An 18,875-nucleotide genomic window follows, 5' to 3' on the forward strand; every position below is an offset into this window, starting at 1 on the left:
TCATTCTATTCAAGCCTCATTCTGTTCAACTTTATACAAAACAAAAACTTGATGCAGTTATTCTCTGTGGTTCCTCAAATTCAGGTGTAAATCTATAACAAAGTTCTAGAATAGGTCAAAATATTAGTTGTTAAACTTAGTAAATGTATTGTAACCTTACCTGAGAGCTAGAAGGGGGCAGGAAGAAGATTGGGCAAATAGAAGAGGGAAAAAAGAGAAAGAAAAAAATCTATAAAAGGAAGGATAATTTACATTAAACTAAGGGGTTATTTATATGTTCAAAGTTAACAATAAAGTTGTTTAGAGTATACCATGTCAAGGTGAAGAAAATTTTTGTTAAATCTTGATTTGGATTTCCTTGGAGTTTGGACTTTAAGCAGCTCTCCATCAGTTTTGGGCTGTGGCTCTCTCCTGAGCTGCAGGGCACAAAAACCAATTCCTTAGCTATTCTGAATCTCCTACCAGCAGCTTCTGGTTTGTCATATCGGGGGCCTGCAGCTGATTCCTCAGAGTGTGCAGTGTTGTGGTCTGGCTGTTTCCATTGTGTGCAGTAGTTCAAGATGTAGCCTCTGAAGTGTCCCTGTGATTGTTGTGGGTCACTGTTTACCTGCTCCCCTCTTTGGGATCTTTTTCACAGTAGTGAAGATCTTGGCAGCTGTCTATAAGCACAAGAATGCTTGTGGGTTTTCCATGGGCATTCTGTGGTGCAAAAGTATTCCCCCAGCTGATACTACTCTCCGAGGAATTGTAGTGAAGGGTCTCAGGTGGTTCACCTGGACTCTATAGTTTCCACTGCCCTAGGTTGCATTGATTTCTTCTGTTAACTTCTGTTAAATTTGATGCAAGATCCCACAACTTGCCAGTTGTGATCATGGTTCACCTTGTGCACCTGTTAACACTAGGATCAGACCCTTCCTGCTGCACATAGGTCTCTGTCACTGGATATTCAGGCAACTTCCCTCTGGTATGGCCCCATAATCTCAGGGACTATCCCTTGGCTTCAAACTGTGTTTCCCCACAATGTAAGTGCTTGTGCCTAGTAAATCTGCTTTCCTTTGGGGCCAAGTCTGCTTCATTGTTGTCTCTTCTGAGTCCAGCAAGCTAGAGGAGGCTGCAGAGGGCTTCCCACCCTTGCCTGGGTCACAGAGCCTGAGGAAGGGTTAGGCACACTTCCCCACCCAGGTCCCCACCAGCTTGTTTGTTCCCCTTGATTTCAGTGAGGGGGGAGAGAGGGATTTCAGTGATTTTTTTTTTTTTTTTCTGGATAGTAGTGGTCCTTCTAGAAGTTCTTTCTGGCCCCTTAAGGGGTGCCTCTGGAGGTGACTTCCCTCTGATTTAATTTGTACCTGTCTGGGCATGGGAAGATGCTGTGCTGATATAAGTGGATGACTGGGGGCTTCACAAGATGGACTCCCAGCTCCGTATTCTTTTCATGATTTGATTTTAAGTTTTTTGCACTCCTTTGAGGGCCTTTCTATATCATCAAGCTTTAAATTTTATCTGTCTGTTCAACTGTTTTTAAGTGAGTGAACTTAAAGGAATGAACCCTCCCCTCACCCTCTGTTGCCCCTTCCCCCTTCTCATCTACAGGTTTGGTTCTAGATTAGGGAACTCTTGAGTTTGTTTTCTTCTCTGGTAACCACCCTTCCAGTCTCTCCAGATCTCAGACTCTATCAAGTCTTAGAACATTTATTTTGTCGCCTCCCTCTCAATTCTGCTTTTCCTTTGCTGCTTTCTGTGTTGTGATGAAATCGGGACTCACTGTCCAGCTTGCATCCACCATCTTCCAAATTCCTCACTTTCTAAATTTACAGGGAAGACTACATACTAGGTACATAATGATGAACTAAGTCAATTTTGAAAAAAGGAGTACATCTCTGGGAGTAGTAATCAGATGTTTTGCAGTTATATTTATAAGACTCATGTAGTACTGGCTTAAAACAAAGATACACATTAAAGGAAAACAGAAACCACAGAAACAGATTAATCTATATACAGGTATGACATAAAAGTGGTAGTAAAAATCATTGACCAGAAGACTATTTAGGCTAAGCATGGCAGTGCATACCTGTAATCCTAGCAACTCTGAAGGCTGAGGCAGGAGGATCATGTTTGAGGCCAGCCTCAGCAAATTAGCCAGAACCTGTCTCAAAAAATAAGAAGGGTTGGAGAGGAAGCTCAATGGTAAAAGGTCCTTGGGTTCAATCCACTGTATATAAAAAAGAAAGTCCATTAATTTGGTTTTCTATATGGAGAAAAAACTAGATTTCTACATTATAATCATACACTAAAGGGGACTCTAGTTCAAAAACTTAAATGTAAAGGGCCAAGTGATAAAGTAAATAGAAGATTATAGAAGGAAGACTTTTTGTGATTTAGGAGCAACAATTTTTTTAAATGAGAGGAAAACAGTACAAACTATCTTAGATACAGATTTTATAATATGAAATTTGCATCTGGAATTCAGATATTAGGATGAAATATATATGAAATGTAGGGGGAAGCAACATCTAATTAGTAAGTGTTGCTTAGAAGAAGAATGTCATATGAAGATATTTAAGTAGTAAAATCTAAGTAGTAAAATGTATCTGATTATATGAAAATATTTCTGTTCAACCAACAATACTATAAAATTTAAAAAGGATAAATATCCAAGGAAACTATTTGCTATTTAAATCCAATTCTGTATGTTGAGATTACAAAGAAGTGAATCTACTCCAAATCCTTTTAACAGAAAGAGATTTACTATAGGGTGTGACTTGGTTTACAGAATCTTGGAAAACTTGAATAAAAGGGTTCTAAAATCTTTTTAGATATTATTCACAAAGCCATAAGGTAGGACCAGGATATCAAAGAAACAGTCACCACCTCTATGACCTAAAGTTCCAGGCTCTAAAAGCACACTTCTGCTGCCAGGAAGCCTCATTGCTACCTCTAGATGTTACCTCTGGATGCAGCTGGCTTCCGACCCATTGCTGTGCCTGCACCAGTCACACCAGAAAGACTGGCACAGCATACCTACCCTGGATATTCACAAAGTTAGGACCTGGACACTAGACCCCTGCTAACACTGCCCCCAGAAGAGTTAGAGAGGTCCTCTACTCTACTTGCAAGTAGAAACAATGGACACTAAGTCTGACTGAGACCTTCCAAATGTGTCACAGAATCAAACCTAAATTTCATCTGAAACACAACCTATAAGGGACTCAGAAAAGTCACTTTAGATTCCTAGCTTCTAATAAAAGACCAGAAGGAGGCTTTGTGACTATCATATATCCTTAACATTAGTAACAGAAAAATATCCAGAATATACTAGGAAACCCTGTAAATAATAAGAAAAATCAGGAAATACTACATAAAAGTGTAAAATGATAGGAACAGGCAATTCATAAAAGGGTAAACCCAAATGGCTAAAAGTATGCAAATGTTTTCTCAAAGGCATTGGTCATCAGATAAATACATAGTAAAAAGTAAAACAATGAGTGACTACTTTTCCCCATTGGATTAGTGGAAATTAAATAACAGCAATTTACTGTGCCCGTGGATTATAAAGTAGAGAAGGCAATCTGAAAGGAACCCAATTGACTTAGACAAATTGAGTAAGGCCATTGTTGTATGGCTAAGTAATCTTACTTTGTAATACATGTCAGAGAAATTTCCACATAGAACTTAATGTGGGAATATTCATCAGAGTGTTTTCCCTGTGTTGACCTGAGAAATAAGGGAATATAGACGGTTATCAATGTGCAAACGTTTGAATAAAATCTAGAGAATGCGCCCAGGGCCACCACATTGCAAAACTGTAGGGGAATGTTAAGCACATGCAATAAAAGGTGAATAGTGCCCTCTGGTGCTGTACAACTCAGCAAAATTTTCACCCTTGGGAATACTACATAGCACTAAGAAGAAAAAAAAAAAAAAAAAAACTAGATAGAAATTCACCCAGAAAAAATTAGTAGTATTTTTTCCAAAGCCAGTTGAGTTTTAAAAAAATGATGTCTACAACTCAAGAGTATTTGTATAAGCTAAACACACACAAAAATACTATACACCTTACAAAAATACATATACTTTCAAGAATACCAAACACATAAAAGCATGTGTTCACAAGGCATGTTAGAATGGGAAATGAAAACAACAGTAACAAAATGAAGAGTTCTGTAAGAACTGATGGTGTGAATTTGTCATGAAATGAAGAACTGGCAAAATAGATTTTTAAAATATCTTTATTTTATTTATGTGGTGCTGAGGATTGAACCCAGTGCCCCACTCATGTGAGGCAAGCACTCTACCACTGAGCCACAACCTCAACCCGATTTTTTTTTTTTTTTTACTGAAAATAATGTTCATGATATCTAAAACTACCTGAAAGATTATATCTGAAAAATGACCAATTGACTCATTTAGGACAAGATGAAGGGTAGGGGAGACTGAGCAAGGAAGGGACATAGTGCAGAGTATTAAATATTAATATATATTCAACTACATATAATATTTTATGACACATACATAATATGCAATATAATTATTTACATATTATTAAATTAATCCTGATGCTGACTCCATTCGTACGGAACTATAAACCTAATTGAATATGTAAACAAATTGTAATCTAACTTGAGAGTTTATTCAGTGTCCCCAAGTCTTGGCCAATCACAGGAAAGTCTTGGCCAGTCATAGCAGCTGGACATTCAGCCAAACACAGGCTAAAAACTGCCAAAAATATGTCCAAATAAGACAAGAACAAAATTGTAACCAATCTGGTTATTTATGTATGTCACTTCCATTTTCTGGTTATAAATTTTCTCTGTCCATAGCTTTTGCAGCAGAACTCTCTGAACTGCTTTTTGTCCTCAGTGCTACTCAGTTCATGAGTCCTTTTTATTTTCTGCTCAAAGTCTTTTAAATTATTTTAAGATTTTTCTTTTTAACAATGTAATGGCATACAACATACTACATATATTAAAATATTTAATTTATACATATATATTTAAAAAGAATTTCATGAGTGAGGTCATGGGTTCAATACCCGGCATCACACACACACAGCACGCTCACGCCAAGAATTTAGGGCCAGTGGTATATCTCAGCAATAGAGCACTTGTTTCACATGTGCAATGCATTCAATTTCCAGTATCAGAGGGAAAAAAAATTTAAACGTTAGCTTTCAGGCAAAATGGGAGCACTGAAATATTTCCTAAACTAGGACTAGAGTGTTTGAATGTATATTTTAATTTTTTTTTTTAGTTTCTGACGCTGCATATTGAACCCAGGGCCTCACACATGCTAAACAGACATTCTACCACTGAGCTAAACTCCCAGCCCCCAACTGTGTATTTTACTTGTTTATTTTATTTTTTGTACTGGTGATTGAACCTAGGGGTGCTTTATCACCAAGCTACAACCCAATTCTATTTATTTATTTATTTATTTATTTATTTATTTTTATTTAAGACAGGGTCTCACTAAGTTGCTGAGGGTGGCCTCAAACTTGTAATTCTCTTGCAACAGCCTCCCAAGTTGGCTGCTTGGCTCCAACTATGCATTTTACATACTTTACTCTTTTGCCTTGTGGAGAATGAACTGGAAAAGAGCCAGACTGAGGGCAGGAGAATGATGAAGAGGCTGGTGACAGTGATCTGAACAATTGCAGCAAAAAACAATGCAAGTAAGATGTAATACAACAGAAATTAGAAGAGGTTTTGAAGAGATATTTAAAGTGTAAAGATTAATTGAGTATGAGGTGTGAGGAGAATGAAGGAATCAGGAACTATGGTAAGACTGGGCAATAATGTCCTCACTGAGAGACACAGGAGGAGGGTATTTAGAAGATGGGGAAAATAAGTGTGGTTTTAGACAAGGTGAATCCCCTAGATCTGCAACATATGAGATATGCCTGATTCCCAGAAGAAAGTTATCTAGTAGGGATACAGATTAGCAGTCTACTGGTAACTGAATATGGTAAGGAAGCCAAAAGGAGACTTCTTTTTTTTTTAATTGTAAACAAATGGGATACATGTTGTTTCTCTGTTTGTACATGAAGTAAAGGCATACCGTTTGTGTAATCATAAATTTACATAGGGTAATGTTTGATTCATTCTGTTATTTTTTCCCTTCCCCCCCACCCCTCCCACCCCTCTTTTCCCTCTGCCACCCCAGGGAGAAATCGTGTGCGCTAGGCCGGTGCCCATTGCTGAGCGGGGGGTCCAGCGCCCAAGTGTGCCTCTAGGGGTCGACCGACAGTGCTCGAGGAAACCGCCTCCTGCTTGATCTTGGGGCACACGCGAGGCGGCCCAGCGCTGTAGGGCGCTACCACCACCAGGTGACTGCCATCAGGGCTGCCTTTGCTAACACTGATGACTGACCGGCTGCAGTACTCGCTGCCAGGGGCGCTCAGCGATGCCTTCAGCACAAATTTGCCCATCAGCCCGCCACCTGGCGGCTGCGATTGCTGCGGCGAAATGTACTCTGGGTCCAATTCGGCCCCAAGGAGCTCAGCCACGAAGCCGCCTGAAGGACTCACATCCTTGATGTCCGTCAGGTTGAAGGGAGCCTTGGAAGCGGGTGCAGACTCCCAGCCACAGGTGGCTGCCACCTGGCGTCACACCCGGGTCGCCCCCGGCCAGGATCCGATAGCTGAAGCTGCAGGTGGAGGGCGCGCGGGCAGGGCCGCTACTTGACCGGGAAGAGGATGAGACTGACGCCGACCAGGACACGGTGGGGGCCACTGACTCCTGATGGGACAATGAGTTGGAGAGAATAAAGTCTAGGTCCAGGAGATTGTTGAACTACTCCGTCTCCCTTCTGGGTAGAAGGGCCGGGTTGCTACCACCGCACGCTGGCTCCGCCACTCTCCAGGTCTGTGGCCACGGTCTCCGCCGCCAGGTCGTAGGGGCTACCGGGAAGCACCGTGGGAAGTCGCTTCATGTGGGACACAGCTCCTCCCGCCAGCGGTTATTTGGGGCACCTGCTGGACACGGTGTCCTCTCCCTTCGCTCCTGGCCAGACGCAAACGTGGAGAAGGACTGGAGCAGCGCGTCACTGACAGCCATGTCAGACTCGCCAGGTGGCTGCCTCATTAATGTGGGGCCCAGAAGGTCCTCGGGTGCCCGAAGCAGCTGGGGTATCCGAACCCCAAAATCAGAAGGATGGAAAAGCTTAGAAACGGAGCCAAAACCAAAAACCATAAGAAAAAAGAAACAAAAAAAAAAAAATCAAAAATTGCCTGAGATCCTTCTTCTTTGGATTAAATACATATTGAAGACGTCTTTCTTTAAAACGTTCCTTTGTATACAAAAGTTTTAGAAAAGTCATGAACTCTTATAAAAATAGACAATCAGCAAGGCGAGTAAGTAGGTCCAGTGGCCAGGCTGAGTTCTCTTCGACTCAGCAGCGTCCCCCACCGCTGTCCGGGTCGCTGCGGTTGTCGTCGTGGGCTCAGGGGCTGTGGCCGGGGCAGTGGGCGGGCAGCGCCGCCAGGTGAGAATGGCCGCGGTGGTGCGGAGCTTCGAGCTGGCTGCGGCACAGGGCGCAAAGTCCCTGGGGTTGCGCGGAGCGCGCGCGGCCATGGGCGCGAGCCACCGGCGGGTGGGTGGGTCGGTGGGTGGCTGGGGCTCCAGAGGGGCGGGGAGGGGCACTCGGCTACTCCCGGTGCCACCTCCACCCACCACAGCCTCTGTTCCCCGCACGCCCGCAGCCGCGCTCGATCTCTCCAGCTGGGGAACTCTATTATCCTTTTAAAAGAGAAAACTTGTGCCTAAAAAAAAAAAAAAAAAAAAAAAAAAACTCAATCACTATTTCTGCATTAATAAAATCGTCTTTTGGGGGAACTCTGGAAATGGCAGACTAAGGCATATCCTGCATACTAGCTCTCTCCAAGACTGAATCAAACAATAGTTCTGTGGCTGCATGATGAAGTAGAAAGACCACGGGAAAGTGCTAGAGTGCAACTCAGAAAGTTAGCAACCAGGTGAAACCCAGAAATACTCTTGTTTAGAGTGAGAGAGTTAGTGAAAGAAATAGAGTACACAGAACTGGGCCCAGGACAGCTTGGTGGAATAGGGGGAGCGCCCTTCTAAAGAGCTAAAAGAAAGTTTCCCATTAACTTGGAGAAAGGCAAGCTCCACTTCCAAGCAAAACAAATCTGAACAGAAAAGATACTCAAATACTAATCAGTGAGCTGGTGCAGGAGGAGATGGTTCCGCGCTGCCCGGTATATTCACTTAAAGTGGGGAAGGGCACCCAGTTTTAAGTGTCTTATTGTTTAAGCTTCTATGCAAGAGATCAGAAACTCCTGCCGTTTTCTTTCCTGTTTTTCAACTCTATCTATCTAGCTAGATAGATATCTAAAATTCAGCAACCACCTATGCTTTAATTCTCATCGGATCGTTAGATCCAGTGACATCGGGAGTCAATCTGGGCTCTGAAGTGAAACTGTGGTAGAGACCTACAGGTCTCTGGGTGGCCATCGGAGGTATAGCTGCCAGCTACTCTGGATCTGCAGAGCAGAGAAAGGTGGAAGCCTCTTTCTTTAGAAATTGACAGTCTGAACTCTAATAAGAAGCAATGCCAGTAAGGTGTAGAAGTAGGACAGGTCTGGGTTAGATGGAAAGGTGCTGCCTGCAGCATTTTTTTTTCTATTAACTGTTTTTTTCTTGATATCTTTTTAATGTCTTTCCCATTAGTAATCCCCTCTTTTATCTTTCCTCCTCTTTCTTTCTCTTTTCCCTCACTCCCTTCTTGACTTTTTTAGTTTTTCTTTTCCTTTTGATCTACATATTTTAGTAGTAAGTATTGTTTGCTCTTAAAATACTGAAGTTGACGGGCGGGCAGGGTGGAGCTGCCGCAGTCCACCGACTGCTGCGGGGCGCTCACTTCGCTCTTCCCCTTGCAGGTTCGCCTGAGCCACTAGCGCCATGCCTGGCCCGCAGCTCCCTTGTTCGGCTTCCCGCCCGCCGCTCCCTGCGGAACGACCAGCCACAGCCTCTGTGAGGAGGAAGAGGCGAGGCGGTGGCGGCAGAGGAGGCACCGCCCCCTTGTCAGCTTCCCGACCTGGCAGCCGGGGCAGTACCCAAGGCGGACTCCTCGCCCGCGTTGTCCCTGCGGGAAGACGGCCCCGGAGCGCCGCTGTCGTAGGCCCCCTAGCCGCCGCCGCCGCCGCCGCGCCGCGCAGCTGTCGCTGAGCCTGGCCCGCACCAAGACCCGCTCGAACCGCAGCACTGCCAGCGTGCGGATGCCGCTGGGCGCCGGCGTAATCGAGCGCGTGGTGGAGCACCTGGTCCAAGCCAGAGACACGCTGCAGGGCATCGCGCTCAAGTACCAAGTCACGAAAATAAACTGTTGATAGCAGTTTTTCACAAGAGGAGCCTGTGGTGGCTGGGGAAGACCTCCCTCCTCCCAGTCCTCAGGAATCTGAGATACAGCCCGAGGAAGTGTCAGCCAGAGATTTCCTACAGAGACTTGATTTGCAGATTAAATTATCAACACAGGCAGCCAAGAAACTAAAAGAAAGCAGAGATGAAGAGAGTCCCTATGCAACGTCCCTCTGTCATAGTTAGGTGATTAGTGGCATGATTTTAATCTGGATTAAGAGGTGGTTGGACCATAAAGCATCTGGCAACTGAAGATCCAGAAGCATCCCTTTTGGATTCCCATAGCACTCATCTTAAAATCACGATTAAGTCTACCTACTGCAGTTGCACTGAAGTGACTAGTTCTCTCTGGCTTTCCATAATGTTAAGTTTTTATTATGGCATGATAGCAAAATTATATTCTGGAGCTTATTACTTTTGTAGATGGTAATAGTTTTTAGACTAGCTTTTGTAAATACTGATGGAGATAAAGCATCAAAGACTATGCATTTAAGCTGAAAACAGTGTTTATTTAGCTCCTGATGAAACCCTAATTATGTGAAAAACACGGTGGCTGTTTAAGTGATGCTGACTTTGCTGTGCGTTTATAACTTAAGTGCTATATACATATATATATTTCAATATGTATTACATATTCTGTATTAATACAAAGAACCAAATTTTGTCTGCTATTTTGTAAAAATAAAGTACAAAAACCTGAGAAAATAAACTGTTTTCACACACACACACACACACACACACACACACAAAATACTGATGTTACTGGTAGTTACACTTTCCTCTCAAAGTAGTTCTGATGATTGAAACCAACCACCAAGATTATTCCAAGAAGATATATTTGTGATGAGATACACACCCAGTTCAGGGTACATGGTGAAAAGATAACTGCTTACTAAAAAGTAGAAGATAATTGAATCCCAAGAGATGTGCAAATCTCAACAAATAATAACTGGAAAATGAGGAAATAGGCCAACAAAATGACCCCCCAAAAAGTTCTTATCTTCCTAATAAGTGAATCCATAGGAATCAAAGTACATGAAATCTCAGGCAAAGAATTCAAAAAATTGATTGTTAAAATGACCAATAAACTCAAAGATGATAAGAATAAACAACTGAATAAGTTAAAGAAGGCAATACAGAATACAAATTGGAAATCTGAAGCAAGAGATTCTGAAAAAACTAAACAGAACACTTGGTAATGAATAAAACAGTAAATCAAGTAAAAAACTCAGTTGAACCTCACCAATACACTAGATTAAGCAGAAGACAGAATAGAGAGACTTGAAGACAAGGTGTTTGACAGTAATAAAGAAAATAAAAACAAGAATCAGAGTATATAAGAAGTCTACAACAACATTAAAGAGATCTAATTTAAGACTCATAGGTTTGAAGAAGAAAGGAGAGATACAGACTATTGAAATAGATAACCTATTCAGTGAAATAATAGCAGAAATTTTCCCAAATATTAGGAACAATATGGACATTAATATACTGGAGCATTTCAAACCCCAAATAGACAAAATGAGAAAAGACCCTCTCCATGATGCATTACAGTTAACAATACCAAAACTCCAGAATAAAGAATTTCAAAGCTGTAAGAGAGAAGTTCCAAGTCACTTAAAATGGCAAACCAATCAGAATAACAGTAGATTTCTCAGATGAAACTCTAAAGGGTAGGTAAAGGTAGATGAAACTCTAAAGGGTAGCTCTAGAAGTAAGAATAGATGATGTTCTCTGAAAGCAAATTCTACCAAAGCGTCATTCTTCTTTCATTAATTCAACCTCATCTCAGTGAAAATAGTTAATATCAACTGCCCAAAAGAGTTAGCAATTTTCAACTTTACATTTTACTAGGTTTAGTTGCCAATTTAGGAAGCCTGAGTACACAATGTACCTATATTAATTATCACCCAAAAAAAGTTGGTGAACAAGTCAAGTATTCCCTAAGACCTCAGTACTTTCACAGTATCACAGTGACTGGCACACAGCAAGACACAGTACAGATATTTGTGGATGGATTTGTGGAAGGGCAGATGCTGCCTGCAAGCAGGCGAGGGATAAAAGAAGAAAAGAAAGAAGAGTGAAAGAATCCTATATCCAGAGACATATAAATAGAATGTAGATAATAAGCACAGAATCAGTGAGGTGAGGACCAACTAGAAAAAATACAAGGAGGAAATGGGAATTCAAACAGTTATTTTCAGGTGCTAAATCAAGAGAAAAAACTTATGTGTTCTAAGAGGGTAAAACTGCAAAACAAAGGCAAAACGTCAGGAAAAATAAATGAAATCATGTTCATAGAACAGTAAGCAGATTATTTAGAAAGGGAATCCTGGGAGGGAAGGCTGCAAAGTCAGGTGGTGATGGCCAGATGCTATGCAGAGTATAAACACTGAGCCTGTTAGCTGCCACCTCTTATTCCCCATCACTTTTTTAGAAAGCAGTATCCTCCCCCAGTCTCACAGTCACACCCTTATCATATGCTTTACTCATCCAAAATACCAGAAAAACAAAATTTGCAATAAAGCGAATGCTTAAAATCACAGACATACAAAAAAAAAAAAGAAAGAAAAAGAAAAACATGAAGCATAAGCAATTTGAAAAAAAAACAACACAACAACTAATGGTTAGAAATATTAATTTGTAATTCATAGTCAATTTATATACTGCCAAGTTTTTGTATACAATTTTTAGAGTTGCTTGGTTCAAGTTTAATTAAGAAAACAAATCAGGTTAGAAAAGGAATCAGTACCAATTAAGTGCTCCTTATGCACCAAGCAAACTCATAAGGACTTTATATATACTATTTCATTTAACCTTAATATTATCAATATGTAATTGCTCCTCTATCTGCATACATATAAGGAAAAACCACTTGAGAGTCAAATGGCAAAGCTAGGATACAAAAAATCTTAGAAAAACCATGGTTAGAATAACTACTGCTACCATCAGTCAACATATTTTCAGTAACTTTTACTAGAATCAGGAGGAAAAGCATGAAAAGCACCAGTTCTATTTCAGATAAGCAGGGCTTGTATCCAAATACTTAAACACACTTAAAATTAGGCCAGTCAGTCCTCAGTTCATAAAGCACTGAAGCTACTTGACTTTGATCCAAGCCACCGTTCCAAAGAACCATGAGAAAGAATATTTCAGACTAAACTAAAATAACTTAAGAACAATGCTCTCAGCCCAGTATATGCTGTCAAATTCTATTCTGATATATGGAACCCAGTAAGGCAATTCTTTAGGAAAAGGATAGAATTCCTATAATCGACTGATTACAGTTAGATTTTCTGGCCTTTAAAAATTCAATGAAATGACTTAACAAGTCATTGTACTCCTAGAGTGGGTCCTTCTTCTACTGATACTGAAATCAAGTTAACCTTTAGAAAGGCCAACATGAGTAGCACAAAATCAAAGTTCTAAAATAGAAGCTTTCAATTAATTACTAGTCCTACAAAAACTCAATAACCCACTCAGTTTTATTTTATACATACTAGCAACAGATTTGGTTTTTAAAGGACATCTCCTAGGTGGGTCTCATAGTAGCTTAATACCCTTAGGCAAGTTAGTTAACTTGTCTGAGCCTTGGTTTGCTCATAAGAAAAATGAGCATGAGTGGTTATACTTCAAGACTGTTGAAAGGATTAGAGATAATTATGTAATGCACTAACACAGGGCCCTGGCATTCAGAAGTGCAATAAATACAGTTAACATCACAATTCTAGACTTTACAAGCCAATAACAAATTGATGAGAAAAACCAAATTATGAGGAACTGGGATGCTAGGGAAGACACTAAATATATCTCTAAAAATAAATAGCTAGCCACAGGGAAGAGTCAAGAAACTACACAGACACAAAAACTGAGGCCACTAGCCTACACATTTAAATAGCTGTTGAGGGCATCACTAATATTTTTATAAGATGTTAACAATGTGTCTGAAGATGACATTAAGTCATTTAAAAAAGATTAAATTTTTTAATTCCATGTATTCAAAAAAAAGACAGATAAACATATAATTGACTAGGAAAGATTTTTATCAAAAGTGATTTAACAGGTTGGGGATACAGTTCAGTGTTAGAACACTTGCCTAGTATGCAGGAGGCCTTGCGTTTAGTCCCCAACACATTAAAAAAAAAAAAAAAAGCAGCAAAACACATGAAAAACAATTTAGCATCACACATTTTACATGTTAGATATCCAAACTTTAATTAACTGAAAAACTCCATTACTGGGCTGGGATTGTAGCTCAGACATAGAGCAAATGCTTAGCATGTGTGAGGCCCTGGGTTCAATGGCCAACACCACAGAAAAAGAAAAAAAAAAAAAAAAAAACTTTCTGCAACAAGCTTCTGTTATACTTAAAGTGTAAATGAACCTCTTTTTTTTTCTAATGATCATTGTAAAACATGCATTTTGAACAAACTAACTGAATATTTAAATACAATGACCTATAACATCATCAAGTTCTTTTTTCTTCTTTTTTTTTTTTTTTTCTCCTTTTCAGTACTGGGGACTAAGTCCAGCAGGGGAACTCTACTACTAAGATACACCCCCAGCCCTTATGATTATTATTATTATTTTAAAGATAGATTCTCTGCCGGGATCCAGCCCTAGCAGGAGTCCATGGGTTCCACACTGGTAAACGGGCATGGGGAGACAGCGTTAGCGATGGATGGAGAATGAAAGACCCAGACTCTAGTTCTGGTGCAATCAATCCCACTTTATTATGGGGAAGGCTGGGTTTATATACATTTTTCTTCAGGCTTTCATGACAGGCTTGTAATTAACAAAATCAAAGAAGTTTCCAAAGCATAGGCAGAAATTGTTTTTACCGAAAGATTATGAGAAAAGAGTAAACTTACAGATTATCCTTACCTAATCACAATTATTTTAAAAATATTTAACTAAGTCAATGAGCTAATACAATGTTTATTTCCTTAATATCTAAACTCTATATGACCTAAGACTATTCTTATTACTTTTGTGGTAAAGCGATAAACAAATAATGTCATGTGACCACCTCTACTAGGTCCATCTGGTTAATATCTAAATTGCTGAGTTAAGGGTTACAGGAGGGCAGTGGTGGCAGTGGTTCTTGTGGCCACGTTTTTTTACTGAATAGATTACATTGTCTTATATAGCTCTTTTTCCCAGAACGGGGCATTGTGTACCAATGTTTATTATAGGGGTGACCTATTCTTTGTAGGAAGGAAGGAATGTTGTGAAACCTTATCCTTCTACCTTACCACCACACATAAACAAAACCATCATCTGGATTAAACCACCCTGTAGGAGACAGGGGGAGATCTATATCTACCTTCTCTAAGGGCTTGCCTTTAGGGGGGTACCAGGGCTTGCCATTGATAAAATAAGCTGGTCCATATCTAGTAGCTACTGTGGGAGGTGCTTTGTGCTTAGAACTTGGGAAAACATTGTTATCTATAAGTTTCTGTGCCCCAACAGGTTCTGGCTGTGCCAGTAAATGCAGTGCTTGATTTTAACAAAATAAAAACATTCTTCTGTAGTGAAGTTAACATCACAGGGTTTCAACATGTGTTTTGTCTCCATGATGTTTTTCTGGAAATTTGTAGAATTATTCCCATCACCTCTAGCAAGATCCCCAGGCTGAAGTAAGTAATATATTATTAGGAAAACTCCACAGAATAACATCCAAGCTAGGGAGGCATACATCTGGCATGCAATCCTTTTAGGATCAGTCTTTGCAATCATCCTTAGTGGAACTCTGTCAAGCACTACAAGGAGAGCCAGGTGTCCCCGCAATTCTCATTAAGTTGCCAAGGTTGGGCTTAATCCTTTTGTTTCAGTCTCCCCAGGAACTGGAATCGCAGTTACAAGCCACCTTGCCTGATCATTGGTTTCTTTTTCTCTTTTCTTTCTTTCTTTCTTTCTTTCTTTCTTTCTTTCTTTCTTTCTTTCTTTCTTTCTTTCTTTCTTTCTTCCTTCCTTCCTTTCCTTCTTTCTAACATTACAGCTATTGCTTCATTGGCAAAGCAAAAAAGACATAATTAAAATACCATAGAGAAAAGACATTTTTGGTAGAATGATTTTTTTGTAAGAATCATTTTCCAGATTAAATAATAAAAACAACATTATGCTAGGCCCATTTTTCTGGGGCCACACAGGTTTACAACTAAGTGGAATAGGTTTAGACATTCTAATTTCCTTTTTGTGCATTTAAAAAAAATTTTTATTCTATTTGTACATTTTGATAGATCACACATAAATAGAATGTAATCTCTCTTTTTTTTCTGATTATACATATTGGAGGATCACATCAGTCATGCAGTTATACATGTACATGAGGTAATAATGTCTGTTTCACTCTACTATCCTTCCTACCCCCATATCCCTTCCCCTCCCTTCACTCCCCTCTACCTAATATAAAGTAACTATTCTTCTCTCACCCCTCCTCCCCCCACCTTATTGTGAATTAGCTTCTGCTTATCAGAGAAAACATTCAGCCTTTGTTTTTTTGGGTTTGCCTTATTTCACTTAGCATGATATTCTCTAACTCCATCCATTTACTAGCAAATGTCAGAATTTCATTCTTCTTTAAAGCTGAGTTTTATATATATATATATTTTTTTTTTTTTTTAAACAGGGCAAGCACTCTACTGACTGAGCTGTCTCCCCAACCCCTGAGTAATATTCTTAATAGCTAAAGCAAGATAATGTTTTGATCTCCCACATTGCTAAAGGTTTTTATATCTATCAAAGAGACACAAACATGTGCCATGGAAATCCCTTTTAACTTAAATTTTCTCCCTACATTTTGAAGGAAGTAAAAAGTGAGAAACATCTGTTCCTTCCTGCAGAGCTGACAACTCTCATCCTATGGTTTAAAAATAAAAGATCTTTATGGAAGGCTACAGATAAAATGATCACCTGCTTTAAAGGCAACTGGCAATTAAAAGATCCAAATACATGCACAAAGAACTTTTTCCCTAGGGACAATCCTAGGGACCAAACCCCTGGTAATTTCCAAGACACCCACAAAATAGTAGAGGATAGTAAAGAAGCAAATATAATGGCAGATAACAAGAAAAGAGTCAACAGCTGAGAAACAAGCCTGTATCTATCTGGAATCTGTCTACTACCAGAAGAATAGTTTCAATGAAAGTTACCTCAAGAAAATCTGATTCACTTTGGCCAACAATCGCCCTTCACCCAGCCCAAGGAAAAACAGATGTTCAGTTTTAGAGGATTATAACTTATTATCAACAGAGTACCTCATCACTGAAGGCCTTAGAGCCTACAACAGTTTCTTAACAGTTTTTACTCTATTGTCTTACAATGCTGAATGTCCAAATGCAAATAATAAAGGGCACCCATATACAAATCAGTAGACTCAAGTTTCTATCTCTAGCTATGCTTCTAATGCATCAGAGTGTGACTGTGAGAAAGTTATTTCACCCTTTTTTCTATCTTCATTTCCTACCAGTTGTAAGATTAGGTTAAACCCACTGATTTTTTTTTTCCCCTGAACAAGTCTGAGTGAAGTTTAGTACACATAATCTACTATACAAAAACATATCTGCTGGTCACTGCAGCTACATCTATCAACAAATATTAAGTAGGCAATGTCCACATTAAAACAACAAATTTCTGTTTGTTATTTTTTTGGTACTGGGGATTGAACTCAGAGTCCCTCTACTACAGAGCCACATCCCCAGGCCTTTTTAATTATTTTTATTTTAATACAGGGCCCCATTAAGTGTCAAGGCTAGTCTTTTTTTTATTGTAAACAAATGGGATACATGTTGTTTCTCTGTTTGTACATGGCATAGAGGCGTCCCATTTGTGTAATCATAAATTTACATAGAGGAATGTTGTTTGATACATTCTGTTATTTTTTCCCTTCCCCCACCCCTCCCACCCCTCTTTACCCTCTATACAGTAGTTCCTTCCTCCATACTTGCCCCCCCTCCCTAACCCTAACTCTAACCCTAACACTAACCCTTCCCTCCCCCCCATTATGTGTCATCCTCCACTTATTAGTGATATCATTCGTCCTTTGGCTTTTTGAGATTGGCTTATCTCACGTAGCATGATATTCTCCAATTTCATCCATTTGCCTGCAAATGCCATAATTTTATTATTCTTTATGGCTGAGTAATATTCCATTGTATATATATACCACAGTTTCTTTATCCACTCATCAATTGAAGGGCATCTAGGTTGGTTCCACAGTCTGGCTATTGTGAATTGAGCAGCTATGAACACTGATGTGGCTGTATCTCTGTAGTATGCAGATTTTAAGTCCTTTGGGTATAGGCCAAGGAGTGGGATAGCTGGGTCAAATGGAGGGACCATTCCAAGTTTTCTAAGGAATCTCCACACTGCTTTCCATAGTGGCTGCACTAATTTGCAGCCCCACCAGCAATGTATGAGTGTACCTTTCTCCCCACATCCTCGCCAACACCTGTTGTTGCTCATATTCTTGATAATTGCCATTCTAATTGGGTGAGATGGAATCTTAGGGTGGTTTTGATTTGCATTTCTCTTATGACTAGAGATGTTGAACATTTTTCCATATGTTTGTTGATTGCTTGTAGATCTTCTTCTGTGAAGTGTCTATTCATTTCCTTAGCCCATTTGTCGACTGGATTATTTGAATTCTTGGAGTAGAGTTTTTTGAGTTCTTTATAGATTCTGGAGATTAGTGCTCTATCTGAAGTATGATTGGCAAAGATATTCTCCCACTCTGTAGGCTCTTTCTTCGCATTGCTGATAGTTTCCTTTGCTGAGAGAAAGCTTTTTAGTTTGAATCTATCCCAGTGGTTGATTCTAGCTTTTATTTCTTGTGCTATGGGAGTCCTGTTAATGAAGTCTGGTCCTAGACCAACAAGGTGAAGATTTGGACCTACTTTTTCTTCTATAATCTGCAGGGTCTCTGGTCTGATTCCAAGGTCCTTAATCCATTTTGAGTTTAGTTTCGTGCATGGTGAGAGATATGGGTTTAGTTTCATTCTGTTGCATATGGATTTCCAATTCTCCCAGCACCATTTGTTGAAGAGGCTATCTTTTCTCCATTGCATATTTTTGGCCCCTTTGTCTAGTATGAGAAAATGGTATTTATTTGGGTTTGTGTCCGTGTCCTCTATTCTGTACCATTGATCTACCTTTCTATTTTGATACCAATACCATGCCATTTTTGTTACTATTGCTTTGTAGTAGAGTTGAAGATCTGGTATTGCAATACCCCCTGTTTCACTCTTCCTGCTAAGGATTGCTTTAGCTATTCTGGGTTTCTTATTCTTCCAGATGAATTTCATAATTGCTTGCTCTATTTCTGTAAGGTACGTCATTGGGATTTTAATTGGAATTGCATTGAATTTGTATAGCACTTTAGGTAGTATGGCCATTTTGACAATATTAATTCTTCCTATCCAAGAACATGGAAGATCTTTCCATCTTCTAAGGTGTTCTTTAATTTCTTTCTTTATGTTGTATAGTTCTCATTGTAGAGGTCTT

General features: G+C 39.8%; 2 pseudogenes across 2 annotated transcripts; one reads left to right on the plus strand and one right to left on the minus strand.

Moving 5' to 3' along the window:
* Positions 1–6,102: 6,102 nt before the first annotated feature.
* LOC306641351 (Krueppel-like factor 4) lies at positions 6,103–7,751 on the minus strand (annotated as a pseudogene). Its single transcript has one exon. The product of its transcript is annotated as a Krueppel-like factor 4 (transcript).
* A 1,164-nt stretch (positions 7,752–8,915) lies between these two features.
* LOC306641352 (lysM and putative peptidoglycan-binding domain-containing protein 2-like) lies at positions 8,916–10,067 on the plus strand (annotated as a pseudogene). The gene is made up of 2 exons: positions 8,916–9,009; positions 9,059–10,067. The product of its transcript is annotated as a lysM and putative peptidoglycan-binding domain-containing protein 2-like (transcript).
* The last annotated feature ends 8,808 nt before the right edge of the window (positions 10,068–18,875 follow it).

The sequence above is a fragment of the Sciurus vulgaris genome (assembly GCF_902686455.1).
Source record: "Sciurus vulgaris genome assembly, chromosome: 12".
Lineage (NCBI taxonomy): Eukaryota > Metazoa > Chordata > Mammalia > Rodentia > Sciuridae > Sciurus > Sciurus vulgaris.